We start from the raw sequence: 7,904 nt of genomic DNA on the forward strand, positions 1-7,904 counted from the left end.
AATTCCTAGGAGTTAGTTTTACTGCGGGGGTGACGGCACCGCCAAACGTGAGATTTGGTCGCCTCTGCATGGCGAATAAGCAAAAGGTTAGCCTGCTAGCTTAGCCTTAGCAACCCCGGACCCACACAAAGATCTCGACAAACACACTCCGTCCCCATTGATGGAAAAACCTCATTTTTACAGAGGTTCTGCGGCTCCGACTTACCCCTCAATTGGCCTCCGCGCCCGCCACATAAACGATGCACGGTGTGGAGATGCAGGATGTGCAAGTTCACGGATTAGGCATGGTTATTTTTTTTTTCCTCCAATTCAACAACCGACTTTTGGTTCTTGGCTCTTTTTTTGCCCCCCCCACACACACCGATTCAACAACATACTTCCTGCAAGCCTGCGAGCCGTGCGGAGCGGACACAGACGTGCTTTTGCGCGTCATCATGCGCAGAATGAAAAAATGTTCACCAGGCACAAAATATTTTGTTCGTTAATTATTATTATTTGTTTTTGTTTTTGCACCGATGTTAAGCTCCATGCAAGAGGCGGCTGTTTTTTACTTAACACGTTTCACCCTGTGTGTCCATTTTGCCCGCTGCGCCGACATGCAAGCCACATTTAACTGGCTGGCCTGGCTGAAGCTGCTCGGCCCTGGAACCAGCAACCTGCCCCTGCCTGCTGATCACAACACGCCGAGGTCATCTTATCTCTACCTGCCTGCTACCAGACTCACACATGGAGGTCCTGAGATGCGTTTTAGGAAGGAAATGTGCCAGTAAAGCCTGTGCATCACCTGGCCAACCTCAGAGAGCCGCAAGGATTGATGTACTTATTTATTTATTTATTTTAATTGTCATGAAATGAAATAAAAGAAGTTTATTATTATGCAGCCACATCTCAAAAAAAAAAATTACACCACTGAAGTCTCCAAGGCCTTTGTAGACGTTTCCTCCAAGCTGATCAATAATCCATCACACACCTTACGATGATATTTTGTCATATCAGCTATTGCTTCACTTTGTTCTAGCAATCTGAAGTGTGCAAGTGATTATTTTCGCACTGTTTTTTGCAGCATCATGGACTCCAGTTTTGTGAATTGTTGAAAACATCACACAGAAACTAATAGGTTTAATTTGACATGCTCGATTTATTATTGTGGTATTGTAGTATTCATGCACATATTTATACATGCACATAAAGCTAGGATGAATGCACAAGTAGGATTAATAATGCACATATATATAAATAAGACACACTTTTTTTCAAATCACTGCACTCTTCAATGCACTCTTTTCCTATTTTAATTTAACTTATTCTCATATGTTCGTCTCTGAAGAATTTGAGCCACTGACACTGAGCCGGTTTCCACTCAATCAATAAAGTATTTCTGATTCTGATTACAATTCTGATTTTACACAGAGTATGGCACAGAATATAAGATGAAACTTCACTCAGGCTGTTCTCATGTGGAAATTAGGTTGTGAATATTCATTATAGGTAAAATAGAATATGTGTTCATCTTAGGGGTAGAAATAATAAACACAGATGAAACCACACAATGTTAACAGATGTGAGGTTCTTTAAATGAATTCTGGTGTCAGATTTAATATGCTCTGATATACTAGATAGATATACTGCATGTTTCTATAAACACGCTAATTGTTGAAAAAATATAAATGATCAGGGTATGTATGCAATGTGATACAATAGTGCAGTTTTAAACAATTTTGTGGGGAAAAAAAAAAAAAAAACATTTTAATTTTTGAAAAGTACCGAATAAAATACCATAAAGTCCCTATAAAGTCGCCACAGACACACATGTGTCTTTTTATGAAGGTAATGTGTTTTTCATTCAGAGGCAAAAAGAGCAACTCTGGCTTATTGCAACAGTAATAAAACTGCCAATAGCATCATGTTGGTGTATCACATTAAAATCAATGAAAATATTGATCAGCAGAGCGTCTTGTTGTGTGCAGACATGAAACATGGCAGCAGAGTGTGTGTGTGTGTGTGTGTGTGTGTGTGTGTGAGTCACTTCAGCAGCCTGTGGCTCCAATAAATATTCATCCACATGTTACTGAGGCTTTTAGTGAGGAGGCGGAAACAAGTGTGTGTGTGTGTGTGTGTGTGTGTGTGTGTGAATCTGAGTTGACTGTTTATTCAAAGATTTTTCTCTGAGGCTGCTTACACTCTAAACATGTGTGTGTGTGTGTGTGTGTGTGTGTGTGTGTGTGTGTGTGTAGGCCTCATAACTTGAACTCTGACCCCCCTGACCATGAACATTCATCTTCCTTCATGGTTTTCTGTTTTGAGTTTTACATTAATAATTTTACATGTTTCATTATTCAGCTACAGTTCAGAGGTGGGCTGATGTGTAAAAGAGGGACAGGAACATGACGTGCTGGAGAGAGGAGCGCTTGTTTTCACACACTTTCCGGTGGAGAAGTTGAGCGCTAAAGAAAACACAAACAGAGAAACGACAAAGCAAATGAAGGAAACGTCTTCATTAATCTGACAACACGTACAGCATTCAGAAAACAAATTCAGAGACACGCAGCATTTAGAAAACACGCGGCGATTACAAGAGACAGCAGTGGAAGTGTTTCCAGAGGACGATTAAAAGTGATGCACAGGCCTGGCTGCTGTAAACTGTGTTCTTGTCTGTTCTTGTGTTCTTGTCTGTTCTTGTCTGTTCTTGTGGACTCGTGATACGCGACCCGAGTCCTGTTCCAATTAAAAGTTCACATCTGACCAAGTTCGGTCCAAATTCCCGGATGTGTTCTTGCTCCGCCCCTTTTAGCGAGGACGCATGGGTTGGTGACTTGTGTGGACTTGGAGCAGCCAGATATCCCAGCATGCATTTCACACCAACCAGCGGCGATGGCGGCAACACCGGAGGAGAGAACTCATAACTGTAAAACTGAGGCAGAGTTGTAGTAGTAAATATAAAATATAATCAATCAAATCAAATTGGGGAAATCAAATATATATCAACAGTACCTCTGAGCTGTAGGCTGTAATTTATTTAAATTAGCTAAATTAAATGGAATTTTTTTATTTAAAAAAAAAACAAAAAAAAAAAAACGTAGGAGGCAGAGTAGTGTTTATATATATTTTTTTATTATAAACACTTCAGGATATCTGGTTATGTTAAATATTGCCAAGATAGTTGAGATGGAGAAGTCATCAAGTTGCTGCTGTTCCAGCTGCAGAACGACTGTCCGTCCTCCAAGTCTGTCCTCCCGAGTCGACCTCAACAAGTCCCAACTTCAAAAGTTTGCAAGTCTGAACTTGGTGAACTTGGTGTTGAGAAACGCCTTGTGACTCCAAAATTAGCTTATCGATGCTAACGATGCATTTTCAACTGACAAACACAGACTAAAAACACTGACAGGCTAACGCGAACACCAGTTAAAACCACTAGTCGCTAGTTACAGTAACTAACAGCCACTAACGTTAGCATTCAGCTACCATCAAGCTAATGTTACATGTTACATGATACCATAGGAAAGGTGTAAATTATCATGAAATATGAACATATTTCATAATATGAATTGTTTTCTCGGTTGCTGATCAATCGGAAAGCGGTGAAACAACTTTTTATCAGATTCTCTGTGTTTAAAAAAGACACTAGCCAGTGTTAGCGTTAACCTGCCAGTGCTTCTAGCCAACCTAGCTGTTACCTCCTACCTGAGCTAATAATTTAACAATTTATATGCCCAAATATCAATATTTGTTAATAAAACTCTGTAGTTATCTTCTGAAATAGGTGTAATTGAACATTACTGAACATATAACGGCGAGTGTTGAAAATTAAAGTATAAAAACAACCAGACGTTGAGTGAGTGACTGTTGGGCCAGATTTAGATTCAGTGTCTGTGTTTTTAGCCTCCACTGTGTTCGTCTTCCTCCGCTGAAAACACATTTCCAGGTTTATAACAGGGTGTCAGACTCATGTCAGCTGGTGAGCCACATTCGTTCAGATGAGACCTTCATGGGGCTGGGTTATTTTTTACTAACACCAATACGACTCGAGTCAACACGCGATATTTCGGATTACAATCAATTTAAAGCCGACCAGCCGATGAGAAACTGCATGTTGGCTCCTGAAAATACGATAAACTTTATTGTCCTACTCAGGGAAATTTGTCTTGGACTCAGCAGCTGCACCATAAATGCCTTGACAGCCACAATGACAACAAACAATGCATCATCAGCCATACCATTACCAGTAGTATTGCACATAATCCATAACATAACACATACATACACTATACATACATAATAAATGCCAAAGCATCACCATAATAAAAACACTATAAAAGTTATTGCACAAACTTCGGCCTCAAGCAGCATTGTTTAAGAATTTGATGGAGGTTGGAATGAATGAATTCTTAAAAAGGTTGGGTTTACAGTGAGGGACTCTATATTGTCTGCCCGTGGGTGCGAGGTCATATTCTAAATGAAGAATATGGGATGGGTCAGTCACTATCTTCTGGGCTTGCCTAAGAACAGTTTGTTCGTAAATAGACTGCAAGGTCTGATAGTCACGTTACGTTTTCCTACCACCTTCATGGCCGTGTGCACCAGACGAGCAACTTTAGTTTTCACTTTTGCAGTGAGGTTGCCGTACCAGGATGACATCCCATATCAGACTAAGCTAAAATAAAACCATGATGCTTCTGGATTTCTCATGGACAAAATATTGATTTCTCCTGTCAGTGAAAAAAGGAAACTGATGATTAAAAAAAAATCTGCATCAGAAAGTTACACACTCCTTCTACTTTTCGGATATTTTATCCATAATTAGTCACGTGTATGTCTCTAATATTTCATTGGTCAATTGTCAAAATTTGCTTAAAAATCAACTTTATTCTTCTTTATCTCTAACAGGGCAGAGGACTTATGGGATACATAGTTTTGTAATTTGTATGAAACAAAATAAATGTATTAGTAACCCGTTGGTAATGGGGTTCTGACAGTTTTCTGTGCAGCTTTTGGAAAAATCGGTTTTGTGCTCTTAGTGAAAATGGGTGTTCAGGTAGTTTGGGAGGAAACTAGTCAGTGTTTTTAGGGCTTGAGTTTGGCAAAGGGAGAGGAAACATGTCTGCTAATAAAAAGAATGTGTAAAAAAGTGAACATGAGATTATAATCAAATGACTAAATGAAACATCCTGTAGCAGGTTTAAATTTTTTGGTCTGTATGCGCCCACATGGACTTTGGTTTGGCCGCAGAGCTCCGTTTGAAGTGGTTCAGCCCTGCAGCCCCACATGTGTAAAGAAAACATAATCTGGATCTCCATTCTGACCCAATAACTCGATATCCTACAGGGGCTGGACCAGTCTTTTATCATCATCAGTTATGAAGAAGCTCATAAGTACCAGAGATGCTATAATAAAACCCAAACACCCTTTACTACATATGAACATGCAGTATGTTTAAATAAATACACAGCTGTGACTATGGTCTTCCTGATGGTTGCAAAGGCATTGCCAGGCGGTTACTATGGTGTTCCAGGTGCTTGCTAGTTGGTTGCTATGGTCTGCTATGGTGTTTGTTGGCAGGTGCCATGGTGTTCAGGGTGGTTGCTAGGGCATTGATAGGCAGTTGCTATGCTCTTCCTGATAATTGCCAAGGCATTGCCAGGTGGTTGCTATAGTGTTCTCAGTGGTTGCCAGGGCGTTAATGTGGTGTTCCCGATGGTTGCTACGGCATTACTAGCCAGTTGCTATGGTGTTCTTAGTCATTGCCAGGGCTGTCTATGATGAAATACTGTAACATTACAAACTGGTACAGGTGCTGTATATTGAAGCAGCTACATGTAGATCTTCCTCTCTCTCTCTTAATAAGTAATAATTATTCAATGAAATGTATTGGCAGGAACTTAAATCCAGTGACTGTTGCCAAAGCTTTGATAGTAATCAGTAATGATATAAAGATCCATAATGACACAGAGACTAAATGTCCCACAGAGGGTGGATCAGGCTTTTGTCATCGTTAGTTATGAAGAGGCTCACGCTGCATCGCTGGACGGAGTCAAGATCTCCATCTACACACAGGAAAATAAAGGTGCTCACTGGAACCAAACATGGTTCTTCAGAGTGATGCCACAGAACAGGGATGTCAGACTGGTGCCACAGAGAATTGAGAGGCTGCCGGGTTTCACTCCAACCAAAAACTCCAACCAGGTGAGTTCACTGATCACCTCACCTTCAAGCAGACAGGAGGGACTAATCAGTGAACTCATCTGGTGGAGTTTTTGGTTGGAATGAAACCCTGCAGCCTCTTGGCCCTCCATGGCTCATGGGCTGACACATGTGAGATAGAAGATTCATTTTTGTTTCCACAAAGATCCTTTTACCAACAGGTTCATTAAAGAACCATTTATCTAGATGTTTCTCTAAAGAACCCCCAAAGGTGCCTCCAACAATCATCAAAAATGGTTCCTTTAATGACTATAAATCGACTCATTGAAGAGACCTTAAAGTTCTTTGTGGACCCACTGTGGTTCAGTGAAAAACCTCTTTTTAAAAGGTTCGTTAGTCATTTTTCAGAATAAAAGGTTCTCTGAGCGTTGTTGTTCCTTTTTCCTTCATTGGGTACCAGACAAGGTATTAAAAATGTCAGCTGTGATGCTGTGGCATTTCTCCCTGTTCTCTGATGGTTTATAGGGCGAGACATGAATCCATTCACTGAGGAAATAATCTGCACATTAATGATGTTTGTAACTGTGGAATATCTGAATAACAATAAAATACACCAAAAAAAGAAAACATAAAATGGTTCATTTAATTATTTTCTTATACATGTCCTTATACAAAAGATTAAAACACAATTTTCAAATAATCACTCAAACATTTTTAACAGTAACAATTTACAGTGAAATTAAACTACTTCATTTTGCTCAGGATTCCTTGAGCTCTCAACTCCCCACGTTTAACACCAATGAACTGCAACCCTTTGCCACGTATAAACATGTTACTGACGGTGTGTCCATGCCCTAAACTACCATACCTGTGCTATGCTGTTTGTAGGTGGTCTATAGCTTTTTTGTTTGTTTGTTTGTTTGTTTGTTTTTGCTAGATGGTTACTGTGGCATCCAGAATGATTGCTAGGACACTGGCAGACGGTTACTATGGGGTTCCAGGTGGTTGCTAGGCGGTTGTTATGCCCTTGTGAGTGGCTGCTATGGTGTTTGTAGGTGGCTGCTTTGGTATTCTGGGAGGTTGCTTGGACATTGCTAGGTGGTTGCCATGGTGTTCCTGGTGGTTGCCAAGGTGTTGCTAGGTGGTTGCTTTTGGGTTCTGGGTCGTTGCTAGGCGGTTGGTTGGCAGGGCATTGCTGTGGTGTTTCTGATGGTTGCTAAGGCGCTGCTAGACAGTTGCTATGGTGTTCTGGGTTGTTGCTATGGCTGACTATTATGAAACACTGTAACTTGTAGACATGCTGTAAATGATACTGAGGCAGCTACATGTAGATCTTCCTCTCTTTGTTAATAAATAATAATGATAATACAGTAAAAGTGGCCAAAGCTTTGGATCAGCAATGATATAAACATTAGTAATGCAGAGAAAATGTTATAACAATAACAATAATAGCAAATATGTCAGTAAAATAAAAATAAGTCTTTATCTCAGTTCATTTTTGTTTGTCATGTGAAGGAGCTCTACTGGCATCATCTGAGTTTTCAACGATGATGTCACGGCAGTGCTGTGTCTGAAACAGTCAGTCAGTCAGGTAAATTACCTAACCAACATTTAATAAGATACTTCACTTCAAGACAATCAAATAAAAATTCAATAAAATTTTTATTTTGCTAGACCTCTTTCACTAAAGCAGCTACATTTTCTTTTTTAAAATTTTGATATTATCTTTCTATGTTTTTACTATGTTTTTTCCTGTTTGTTTTTTT

General features: G+C 39.8%; 1 protein-coding gene across 3 annotated transcripts in view; it reads right to left on the reverse strand.

The window, feature by feature from the left end:
- LOC115363828 (zinc finger protein 646) overlaps positions 1-657 on the reverse strand; it is a 37,558-nt gene extending 36,901 nt beyond the window's left edge. For all 3 annotated transcript variants that reach the window (XM_030058148.1, XM_030058147.1, XM_030058149.1), the window contains exon 1: positions 206-657. The gene's annotated coding sequence lies outside the window, so the exon portion shown is untranslated. The remainder of the gene's footprint in view (positions 1-205) is intronic.
- Between the last annotated feature and the right edge of the window lie 7,247 nt (positions 658-7,904).

Source organism: Myripristis murdjan, chromosome 8, assembly GCF_902150065.1.
Source record: "Myripristis murdjan chromosome 8, fMyrMur1.1, whole genome shotgun sequence".
Classification (NCBI taxonomy): Eukaryota; Metazoa; Chordata; class Actinopteri; order Holocentriformes; family Holocentridae; genus Myripristis; species Myripristis murdjan.